The sequence below is a fragment of the Stegostoma tigrinum genome, unplaced genomic scaffold (genome assembly GCF_030684315.1).
Source record: "Stegostoma tigrinum isolate sSteTig4 unplaced genomic scaffold, sSteTig4.hap1 scaffold_84, whole genome shotgun sequence".
NCBI classification, from domain to species: Eukaryota; Metazoa; Chordata; class Chondrichthyes; order Orectolobiformes; family Stegostomatidae; genus Stegostoma; species Stegostoma tigrinum.
Window position 1 is genome coordinate 228,138 of NW_026728790.1, and position 12,253 is coordinate 240,390.

Here is a 12,253-nt window from a genome sequence, read left to right on the forward strand (position 1 = left end):
GTGAAATGTGATTCAGTCACTGAGTGAAATGGGATGCAGTGACTGAGTGAAATGCGATTCAGTGACTGAGTGAAATGCGATGCAGTGACTGAGTGAAATGCGATGCAGTGACTGAGGGAAATGGGATGCAGTGACTGAGGGAAATGGGATGCAGTATTTGTAGGAAGGAGGATGCAATCACTGAGTGAAATGCGATGCAGAGACTGAGGGAAAGGAGATGCTCTGACTATGGGAAAAGGGATGCAGTGAGTGTGGGAAATGGAATGCATCGTCTGTGAGATACGGGAAACAGTGACTGATGGGAATGTGATGCAGTGACTGGTGAAGGAGATGCAGTGATTGAGTGAAATGGGATGCAGTGACTGAGTGAAATGTGATGCAGTGACTGCTTGAAATGGGATGCAGTGACTGAGGGAAATGTGATGCAGTGACTGAGTGAAATCGGATGCAGTGACTGACGGAAATGTGATTTCGTCACTGAGTGAAATTGGCTGCAGTCGCTCAGTGAAACGGGATGCATCACTGAGTGAAATGGGATGCAGTGTCTGAGTACAATGGGATGCAGTGACTGGGTGAAATGGGATGCAGTGACTGAGTGAAATCGGATGCAGTGACTGAGGGAAAGGGGATGCACTGACCGAGTGAAATGAGATGCAGTGACTGACGGAAATGGGATGCAGTGACTGAGGGAAATGGGGTGCATTATTTGTGGGAAGAAGGATGCAATCACTGACTGAATTGAGATGATGAGACTGAGGGCAAGGAGATGCTGTGACTATGGGAAATGGGATGCACTGAGTGTGGGAAATTGAATGCAGCGTCTGTGAGATACGGGAAACAGTGACTGATGGAAATGGGATGCAGTAACTGTGTTGAAGGAGATGCAGTGACTGAGTGAAATTGGATGCAGTGACTGCGTGAAATGCGATGCAGTGACTGAGTGAAATGTGATTCAGTCACTGAGTGAATTGGGATGCAGTCACTGAGTGAAATGTGACGCATCACTGAGTGAAATGAGATGCAGTGTCTGATTGAAATGTGATGCAGTGACTGAGGGAAATGGGATGCAGTGACTGAGGTACTGGGAAGTAGTGACTGAGTGAAATGCGATGCAGTGACTGAGTGAAATGCGATGCACTGACTGAGTGAAATGAGATGCACTGACTGATGGAAATTGGATGCAGTGACAGAGCGACATGAGGTGCAGAGACTGAGTAAAATGAGAAGCATTGAATGCACTGTCTGTGAGATACGGGAAACAGTGACTGATGGAAATGGGATGCAGTGACTATGGTGAAGGGGATGCAGCGACTGAGTGAAATGGGATGCAGTGTCTGCGTGAAAGGGGATGCAGTGAGAGAGTGAAAGGGGATGCAGTGCAAGAGTGAAATGGGATCCAGTGACTGAGTGAAATGGGATGCAGTGACGGATGCAAATGGGATGCAGTGACTGAGTGAAATGGGATGCAGTGACTGACGGAAATGTGATGCAGTGACTGAGGGAAATGGGATGCAGTGACTGAGGGAAATGAGATGCAGTGACTGAGGGAAATGAGATGCAGTGACTGAGGGAAATGAGATGCACTGACCTAGGGAAATGGGATGCAGTGACTGAGTGAAATGTGAAGCAGTCACTGAATGAAATGGGATGCACTGATTGTGTGAAATGGGATGCAGTGACTGAGGGAAAATGCGTTGCAATGACTGATGGAAATGGGATATAGTGACTGATGGAAATGGGATACAGTGACTGTGGGAAATGCGATGCAGTGACTGAGTGAATTGGAATGCAGTGACACACGGAAATGGGATTCCTTGACTGACGGGAATGGGATGCAGTGATTGACGGAAATGTGATGCAGTGACTGATGGAAATGGGATGCAGTGACTGAGAGAAATGGGATGCAGTGACTGAAGGCAATGAGATGCAGTGTCTGAGTGAAATGGGATGCAGTGATTGTGTGAAATGGGATGCAGTGACTGATGCAAATGGGATACATTGACTGAGGGAAATGGGTTGCAGTGACTGAGGGAAATGGGATGCAGTGCCTGAGTGAAATGAGATGCAGTGACTGAGGGAAATGGGATGCAGTGACTGAGTGAAATGAGATGCAGTGTCTGTTTGAAATTGGATCCTGCGACTGAAGTTAATGGGATGCAGTGACTGAGGGTAATGGGATGCAGTGACTGAGTGAAATGGCATGTAGTGACTGAGGGAAATGGGATGCAGTGTCTGAGTGAAATGAGATGCAGTGACTGATGTAAATGGCATGCAGTGAATGAGGGAAATGGGATGCAGTGACTGACGGAAATGTGATGCAGTGTCTGTTTGAAATTGGATCCTGCGACTGAAGTTAATGGGATGCAGTGACTGAGGGTAATGGGATGCAGTGACTGAGGGCAATGGTATGCAGTGACTGAGGGAAATCAGATGCAGTGACTGGGAAATGGGATGCAGTGACAGTGGGAAATGGGATGCAGTGACTGATGGAAATGGGACGCAGTGACTGAGTGAAATGGGACGCAGTGACTGATGGAAAGGAGATGCAGTGGCTCTGTGAAATGGGATGCAGTGACTGAGTGAAATGGGATTGCCGTGACTGTGGAAAGGGGATGCAGTGACTGAGGGAAATGAGATGCCGAGACTGAGTGAACTGGGATGCAGTGACTGATGGAAATGGAATGCAGTGACTGAGTGAAATGGGATGCAGTGACTGAGGGTAATGGGATGCAGTTACTGAGTGAAATAGGATGCAGTGACTGAGGGCAATGGGATGTAGTGACTGATGGAAATGGGACGCAGTGACTGAGTGAAATGGGACGCAGTGACTGATGGAAAGGAGATGCAGTGACTCTGTGAAATGGGATGCAGTGACTGAGTGAAATGGGATTGCCGTGACTGTGAAAAGGAGATGCAGTGACTGAGGAAATGGGACGCAGTGACTGATGGAAAGGGATGCCTTGACTGTGTGTAAAGTGAAGCATTGAGTGAAATGGGATGCAGTGGCTGTGTGAAATGGGATGGAGTGGCTGTGTGAAATGGGATGCAGTGGCTGTGTGAAATGGGATGCAGTGGCTGTGTGAAATGGGATGCAGTGGCTTTGTGAAATGGGATGCACTGGCTGTGTGAAATGGGATGCAGTCACTGTGTGAACTGGGATTCTGAGACTCAAGTGAATGGGATGCCGTGTCTGTGGGGAATGGGATGCAGTGACTGTGGTGAAGGAGATGCAGTGATTGAGTGAAATGGGATGCAGTGACTGCTTCAAATGGGATGCAGTGACTGAGTGAAATGGGATGCAGTGACTGAGTGAAATGGGATGCAGTGACTGAGTGAAATGGGATGCAGTGTCTGAGAGACATGGGATGCAGTGACTGAGGGACATGGGATGAAGTGACTGAGTGAAATGGGATGCAGTGATTGAGGGAAATTTGATGCAGTGAATGAGTTAAATGAGATGCAGTGACTTAGGGAAATTGGATGCAGTGACAGAGTGACATGAGCTGCAGTGTCTGATGGAAATGTGATGCAGTACCAGAGGGAAATGGGATGCGGTGACTGAGGTACAGGGAAGGAGTGACTGAGTTCATGGGGATGCAGTGCCCAAGCGGACTTGGGGTGCAGTGAGTGAGGGAAATGGGATACAGTGCCTGAGTGAAATGTGACGCGCTGACTGAGTGAAATCGGATGCAGTGACTGAGTGGAATGGGATGCAGTGACTGAGTGGAATGGGATGCAGTGACTGAGTGGAATGGGATGCAGTGACTGAGTGGAATGGGATGCAGTGACTGAGTGAAATGGGATGCTGTGACTGAGTGAAATGTGATGCAGTGACTGAGTGAAATGGGATGCAGTGAATGAGTGAAATGAGATGCACTGACTGATGGAAATTGGATGCAGTGACAGAGTGACATGAGCTGCAGTCACTGAGTGAAATGAGAAGCATTGATTGCACTGTCTGTGAGATACGGGAAACAGTGACTGATGGAAATGGGATGCAGTGACTGTGGTGAAGGGGATGCAGTGACTGAGTGAAATGGAATGCAGTGACTGAGTGAAATGGGATGCAGTGACTGAGGGTAATGGGATGCAGTTACTGAGTGAAATGTGATGCAGTGAATGTGGGAAATGGGATGCAGTGACTGTGGTGAAGGAGATGCAGTGATTGAGTGAAATGGGATGCAGTGACTGCTTCAAATGGGATGCAGTGACTGAGTGAAATGGGATGCAGTGACTGAGTGAAATGGGATGCAGTGACTGAGTGAAATGGGATGCAGTGTCTGAGAGACATGGGATGCAGTGACTGAGGGACATGGGATGAAGTGACTGAGTGAAATGGGATGCAGTGATTGAGGGAAATTTGATGCAGTGAATGAGTTAAATGAGATGCAGTGACTTCGGGAAATTGGATGCAGTGACTGTGGTGAAGGGGATGCAGTGACTGAGTGAAATGGAATGCAGTGACTGAGTGAAATGGGATGCAGTGACTGAGGGTAATGGGATGCAGTGACTGATGGAAATGGGACGCAGTGACTGAGTGAAATGGGACGCAGTGACTGATGGAAAGGAGATGCAGTGACTCTGTGAAATGGGATGCAGTGACTGAGTGAAATGGGATTGCCGTGACTGTGGAAAGGAGATGCAGTGACTGAGGAAATGGGACGCAGTGACTGATGGAAAGGGATGCCTTGACTGTGTGTAAAGTGAAGCATTGAGTGAAATGGGATGCAGTGGCTGTGTGAAATGGGATGCAGTGGCTGTGTGAAATGGGATGCAGTGGCTGTGTGAAATGGGATGCACTGGCTGTGTGAAATGGGATGCAGTCACTGTGTGAAATGGGATGCAGTGGCTGTGTGAACTGGGATGCAGTGACTGAGGGACATGGGATGCAGTGACTGAGGGACATGGGATGCAGTGACTGAGGGACATGGGATGCAGTGACTGAGGGACATGGGATGCAGTGACTGAGGGACATGGGATGAAGTGACTGAGTGAAATGGGATGCAGTGATTGAGGGAAATTTGATGCAGTGAATGAGTTAAATGAGATGCAGTGACTTAGGGAAATTGGATGCAGTGACAGAGTGACATGAGCTGCAGTGTCTGATGGAAATGTGATGCAGTACCAGAGGGAAATGGGATGCGGTGACTGAGGTACAGGGAAGGAGTGACTGAGTTCATGGGGATGCAGTGCCCAAGCGGACTTGGGGTGCAGTGAGTGAGGGAAATGGGATACAGTGCCTGAGTGAAATGTGACGCGCTGACTGAGTGAAATCGGATGCAGTGACTGAGTGGAATGGGATGCAGTGACTGAGTGGAATGGGATGCAGTGACTGAGTGAAATGGGATGCTGTGACTGAGTGAAATGTGATGCAGTGACTGAGTGAAATGGGATGCAGTGAATGAGTGAAATGGGATGCAGTGAATGAGTGAAATGAGTTGCACTGACTGATGGAAATTGGATGCAGTGACAGAGTGACATGAGCTGCAGTCACTGAGTGAAATGAGAAGCATTGATTGCACTGTCTGTGAGATACGGGAAACAGTGACTGATGGAAATGGGATGCAGTGACTGTGGTGAAGGGGATGCAGCGACTGAGTGAAATGGGATGCAGTGACTGAGTGAAATGGGATGCAGTGACTGAGTGAAATGCGATGCAGTGAATGAGTGAAATGAGATGAACTGACTGATGGAAATTGGATGCAGTGACAGAGTGACATGAGCTGCAGTCACTGAGTGAAATGAGATGCATTGTTTGATGGAAATGGTCTGCAGTAACTGACGGAAATGAGATGCAGTGACTGAGGGAAATTGGATGCAGTGACTGAGGGAAATGGGATGCAGTGACCGAGTGAAATGAGATGCAGTGACTGAGCAAAATGGGATGCACTATTTTTGGGAAGTAGGATGCAATCACTGATTGAAATGAGATGCAGAGACTCTGGGAAAGGAGATGCTGTGTCTATGGGAAATGGGATACATTGAGTGTCGGAAATTGAATGCAGCGTCTGTGAGATACGGGAACCAGTGACTGATGGAAATGGGATGCTGTGACTGTGGTGAAGGAGATGCAGTGATGGAGTGAATTGGGATGCAGTGACTGAGTGAAATGTGATGCAGTGACTGCGTGAATTGCGATGCAGTGACTGCATGAAATGCGATGCAGTGACTGCGTGAAATGGGATGCAGTGACTGCGTGAAATGGGACGCAGTGACTCAGTGAAATGTGATTCCATCACTGAGTGAAATATGATGCACACACTGAGTGTACTGTGATTCAGTCACTGAGAAAACTGTGATGCAGTCACCGAGTGAAATGGGATGCAGTGGCTGAGTGAAATGGAATGCAGTGACTGACGGAAATGGGATGCAGTGACTGAGGGAAATGGGATGCAATCACTGAGTGAATTGCAATGCAAAGACTGAGGGAAAGGTGATGCTGTGACGATGGGAAATGGGATGCAGTGAGGGTGTGAAATTGAATGCAGCGTCTGTGAGATACGGGAAACAGTGACTGATGGAAATTGGACGCAGTGACTGTGGTGAAGGAGATGCAGCGATTGAGTGAAATGGGATGCAGTGACTGAGTAAAATACGATGCAGTGACTGCGTGAAATGGGATGCAGTGACTGTGGTGAAGGAGATGCAGTGACTGAGGGAAATGGGATGCAGTGACAGAGTGACATGAGCTGTAGTGTCTGATGGAAATGTGATGCAGTACCTGATGGAAATGGGATGCAGTGACTGAGGTACTGGGAAGGAGTGACTGAGTTCATGGGGATGCAGTGCCCAAGCGGACTTGGGGTCCAGTGAGTGAGGGAAATGGGATTCAGTGCCTGAGTACAATGAGATGCAGTGACTGAGGGAAATGGGATGCAGTGACTGAGTGAAATGAGATGCAGTGACAGAGAGAAATGGGATGCAGTGACTGTGGGACATGGGAAGCATTGACTGAGTGAAATGCGATGCAGAGACTGAGGGAAAGGAGATGCTGTGACTATGGGAAATGGGATGCAGTGAGTGTGGGAAATTGAATGCAGCGCCTGTGAGATACGGGAAACAGTGACTGATGGAAATGGAATGCAGTGACTATGGTGAAGGAGATGCAGTGACTGAGTGAAATGGGATGCAGTGACTATGGGAAATGGGATGCCTTGACTGACGGAAATGGGATGCAGTGATTGACGGAAATTGAATGCAGCCTCAGTGAGAAACGGGATACAGTGACTGAGTGAAATGGGATGCAGTGACTGATGGAATTGGGGTGCAGTGACCACATCAGTACTGGGTGATGATCCTGGCCAGGTGTTAGATTTCAAAGTCGTTGATCACCTTGGTGATAGCGATCACAATTCTGTTATGTTTACTTCAGTGATGGAAAGGGATAGGTGTACACCACTGTGCAAGAGTTATAGCTGGCGGAAAGGCAATTACGAAGAGATTATGCAAGATTTAGGGAGCATCGGATGGGGAAGGAAACTGCAGTGGATGGGCACAATAGAAATGTGGAGCTTATTCAAGGGAAAGCTCCTGTGTGTCCTAGGTAAGTATGTACCTGTCAGGCAGGGAGTAAGCTGTAGGGTGCGGGAACCGTGGTTTACGAAGGAAGTGGAATCTCTGGTCAAGAGGAAGAAGAATGCTTCTGTTACTTTCAGATGTGAAGGCTCAGTTAGGGTGATTGAGGGTAACAAGGTAGCCAGGAAAGACCGAAAGAGAGAGCTCAGAAGATCCAGGAGGAGACATGAGAAGTTGTTGGCGGATAGGATCAGGGTAAACCCTCAGGCTTTCTCTCGGTATTTAAGGAATTAAAGAATGACAAAAGTAAGATGAGGCCCAATCAAGGATAGTAGTGGTAAGTTGTGTGTGGAGTCAGATAAGATAGGGGAAGCGCTAAATGAATATTTTTCAACAGTATTCACTCTAGAAAACCACAATGTTGTCGAGGAGAATACAGACATACAGGCTACTGGACTAAGTGGGATTGAGGTTCACAAGGAAGAGGTTTTTGAAATCCTACAGAGGGTGAAGATAGCTATGTCCCCTGGGCCGGATGGGATTTATCCTCGGATCCTCTGAGAATCCAGGGAGGAGATTGCCGAGCCTTTGGCATTGATCTTTAACTCATCATTGTCTACAGGAATAGTGCCAGATGACTGGAGGATAGCAATTGTGGTTCCCCTGTTCAAGAAGGTGAGTAGAGACAACCCTGGTAATTATCGGCCAGTGAGCCTTACCTCAGTTGTCGGTTAAGTGTTGAAAAAGGTTCTGAGGGATAGGATTTACAATCATCTAGAAAAGAATAAATTGATTCGGGATAGTCAGCACGGTTTTGTGAAGGGAAGGTCGTGCTTCACAAACCTTAGTGAGTTCTTTGAGAAGGTGACCAAACAGATAGATGAGAGTAAACCGGTTGATGTGGAGTATATGGATTTCAGCAAGGCGTTCGATAGGGTTCCCCATAACAGACTATTGTACAAAATGCAGAGGAATGGAATTGTGGGAGATATAGCAGTTTGGATCGGAAATTAGCTTGCTGAAAGAAGACAGAGGGTGGTAGTTGATGGGAAACGTTCATCCTGGAGACCAGTTACTGGTGGTGTACCGCAGGGGTGGGTGTTGGGTCCACTGCTGTTTGTCATTTTTATAAATGACCTGGATGAGGGCGTAGAAGGATGGGTTAGTAAATTTGCAGACGACACTAAGATCGGTGGAGTTGTGGATAGTGACAAAGGATTGGTTGCAGAGGGACATAGATAAGCTGCAGAGCTGGTCTGAGAGGTGACAAATGGAGTTTAATGCAGACAAGTGTGAGGTGATGCACTTTGGTAGGAGTAACCAGAACGCAAAGTACAGGGCTAATGGTAAGATGCTTAGTAGTATAGATGAGCAGAGAGATCTTGGTGTCCATGAACACAGATCCTTGAAAGTTGCCACCCAGGGTGACAGGGCTGTTAAGAAGGCATACAGTGTTTTAGCTTTGATTAATAGAGGGATCGAGTTCCGGAACCAAGAGGTTATGGTGAAGCTGTACAAAACTCTGGTGCGGCCGCACGTGGAGTATTGCGTACAGTTCTGGTCACCGCATTATAAGAAGGATGTGGAAGCTTTGAAAAGGGTGCAGAGGAGATTTACTAGGATGTTGCCTGGTATAGAGGGAAGGTCTTAGAATGAATGGCTGAGGGACTTGAGGCTGTTTTCATTCGAGAGAAGAAGGTTGAGAGGTGACTTAATTGAGACATATAAAATAATCAGAGGGTTAGATAGGGTGGATAGGGAGAGCCTTTTTCCTCGGATGGTGACGGCGAACACGAGGGGGCATAGCTTTAAATTGAGGGGTGAAAGATATAGGACAGATGTCAGAGGTAGTTTGTTTACTCAGAGAGTAGTAAGGGAATGGAACGCTTTGCCTGCAACGGTCGTAGATTTGCCAACTTTAGGTATATTTAAGTCACCATTGGATAAGCATATGGGCGTACATGGAATAGTGCAGGTTAGATGGGCTTGAGATCGGCATGACAGGTCGGCACAAGATCGAGGGCCGAAGGGCCTGTACTGTGCTGTAATGTTCTATGTTCTATGGCTAGCTCTCCCTGTGCTCCGTGTGATTTAACTTCCCTCTTGGAGTACCGTGAGGAACCACCTTGAACGCCTTACTGAAGCCCGTATGCGTCCATCTTTCTGCCTTCGTCAATGCTCTTGATTACTACTTTAAAAAACTCAATCAAATTACATGAGTTATGATTTCCTGTGCACATGTGTCCTCGGATCCCATGGACTGTTTCCTGTTCTAACAGTCTTCAAATGGGGGATCTTGTCAAAAGCTTTGCTGATGCCCAAGTAGACTGTATCAAATGCATTGCCCTCATGCACACACCTAGTTAGCTCTTCAATCATAGATTCATAGAGTCATACAGCACAGAATGAGGACCTTCAGTCCCAATCATCTGTACTGATCAGGTGTCCCAAACTTAACCGGTCCCATTTGCCTGTGTTTGGTATCCGTCTAAACCTTTCCTAATTGTGTACCTGTCTAAATGTCTTTTAAATACAGCAATTTTATCTGCCTCGACCACATCTGTTGGCAGCTCCTTCCATTCACGAACCCCACCCCCCCCACCCCTTGTGGAAAGTTGGTTGAAAGTCAAAGCTGTGAATGTTAGAGATTCATCAACAAACCTCTTGCTGTCAACTGAAAGAAACCAGAGCTGATAAATCTCATTAGTAAACAAAATCATAGTTCTCCAGATTTAGTAAACATTATTTAGTAATTCCTCTTTTAATAGGTCTCACACAGTTGGCTGTCACTGAGGGGACTTCTCCTTGTACATTTCCTGCCATTAACCCAGTGCACTCTACAGGGACAGAAGACAGTAAAACTAAATAAAGAAACTCTAATTGAAAGAAAGAAGAATTATGGAAATGTCCTGCCCTCACCCCTTCTTTCCTCACAACCGCTCCCCACCCCTTTCACAAAGAACGATCAAACGAATGCTGTTGTAACACCTGACTTTGTTCCAATCCCAGTTTATTTGTTGCTGAAACAGACTTTCTTGCTATTGGTCCCTTTGCACTTAATTATTCCAATGCACCCTGCGCACCTCCCGCTTTCTATTCTCGATAAAATCAGGGTCTTCTGCTGTTTATGTTAACCGTTCATAGCACATCCTGTGCCCCTTGACCTGCATCAATTCCAAGTTCAGCAAATCCTCAATTTTAATATTAATTAATAAACTCTAGTTTCGGTTTCAAATCCCTCCACGGTCTTGAATCCCTCCCCTAATCTCTGTAATCCCCTCCAGTCTCCTAGTTTTCAGAGCTATCTACAGTCTTACACTAACTCATTCCTGAACATTTCCAGTTGTAGTTAGCTCACAGGTGGCATTGCTGTGAGCTGCCAAGGTACTAACACTGGAATTTCTTCCCTCAACCACTCTGTCCCTCAACCAGTTATTCCTCATTTCGTACACTGAGCATGAGTGACCTGCAGTGAGGTCTCAAGGAATTGGTGCCAGTTCACCAGAGGATGAAGTCACACTCCATTTCAGCTACAGGGGATTCAGATGAGAACTGCAATGGGGATGGGGTGGCCGACAGAAGAAGGATTGGTGCATTGGCAGGTTAGAAAGCCTGCCATTAATGTCACGGAGCATGAAAGACTCTGGCTTCAATCTGGCGCAGTGTTTGGAACCCATCCACTCCAGCACTGAGTTGTGGCCAACCTGATGGGAACAGTTACAGATTGAGTCATGATTGGTATCTCTGCTCCAGAAAAAGCAGAAGCTGTTGTGGTACAGTCGTGGGTGGGCCCTTCTGGAGCTCGAGTTACTCAGGATAAACACAATAAAAATCATCAGCTTTCACCTGCAGTGCCACAGTCACAGGGATCGCACTCTGTGGGAGCATTAAGCAAGAAAAAGGCACCAAAAATACTGGTATGAAGGAAATAAATGAGGGCAGTTGATATTTGCATGCATTATGGCATAGATTGTTCAACATTATTGTTTTGAAATATCGATATTGTGATGGCATTTACTGTTGTTTGTAGACAAGTGGTGCAGTGGTAGTCAACAGCCAAGGAGAGGGAAGGTTCAGCCTTGTTAGTGGAATTTGAGCTTACATTTACCTGTATTACAGTTGGTCGAGTGGATCACAGAAAGTCTGGCAACAAAAAAGCTGCAATGGTTACCTCCTCACTGCTTCCAACTCCTCCTCTTTCTCAGCTGGTGCCCGATCACTGGCAGCGACAGCGTACCCTCATGATAATAAAATGTGAGGCTGGATGAACACAGCAGGCCAAGCAGCATCTCAGGAGCACAAAAGCTTTTGTGCTCCTGAGATGCTGCTTGGCCTGCTGTGTTCATCCAGCCTCACATTTTATTATCTTGGAATCTCCAGCATCTGCAGTTCCCATTATCTCTGATACCCTCATGATGCCAAGGTTGGAGACTATCAAGAATCATGACGACACCGGCCCTTCTCTGTACTGCAGGACTGCCCCAGAGTGCTCCAGGCAGCAGAAACAACATTGAACTACTCCAGTGGTCTGCACCATTACATTTCCTGTGGTACTTTATGCAGCCCCTCTGAGTGTGTAATACACACTCCCATATGGACCACGTCATCAAACAAAGGCTCTTGTCACCTCCTCATTACTTCAAGTTGTTCAAATGAGGATGGCAGGGCAGAATATTGAAGAATTATTACAAAGTCTTCTGTTCAGTATCCTGCTGCTCTCTGACAAGGAAAACTGAAA